At 60.4% G+C, this 543-nt stretch overlaps 1 protein-coding gene across 1 annotated transcript in view; it reads left to right on the plus strand.

Annotated features, from left to right (window-relative positions):
- Positions 1 to 543, plus strand: part of ALKBH5 (AlkB family member 5, RNA demethylase) — a gene marked incomplete at its 5' end in the record, with an annotated part of 13,960 nt that overhangs the window by 337 nt on the left and 13,080 nt on the right. The window lies entirely within an intron of this gene.

Genomic DNA, 543 nt, shown 5'->3' on the forward strand with positions numbered 1-543 from the left:
GGGTGGGTGCCCTCTCCGCAGAGCCCAAGGCGAGTCCTGGTGGGAGCGTGGCCACTTGCAGAGCCGAGCTTCGCCGTAGTTCCTGTAAACGGTTAAAATAACACATCGAGACACAAAATGGATCCTCTGCCCAAGTGCGGTCGGAACGGAGCAGCTGGTTGGGACGGGGCTCCTAGGTCTATTCTTAGCTCGGCCGGTGCGTCGCCGACCTGACCTTAAGCGTGGAGGGGAGGTGTGAATGGCCTCATTTTCCCAGTCTGTTAACTGGGAATACTAAATCCTCCCCTGCCCCACGCCGATGGGGAGACCGGAGTGCAGAGCCCCGTGGGACTGTCGCTTGGAAGCGCGGTGGGTCTCGGGTGCAAGAAAGGACTTTACGTGCGTTCTTGCAAGCAGGGGAAGAGCTGTGGAGGTGAAATGACCTGCCCAAGGTCACGCAGCCGGTCGGTAGTAAAGCTGGGATTGGCACTGGGAAACGCCTGCTTCCTAATCCCCGCTGCCTCCCGGTACGTGCTGGGCGGGCAGAGCAGGCAGGTATGGGGA

The sequence above is a fragment of the Fulmarus glacialis genome, unplaced genomic scaffold (assembly GCF_000690835.1).
Source record: "Fulmarus glacialis isolate BGI_N327 unplaced genomic scaffold, ASM69083v1 scaffold21244, whole genome shotgun sequence".
NCBI lineage: Eukaryota > Metazoa > Chordata > Aves > Procellariiformes > Procellariidae > Fulmarus > Fulmarus glacialis.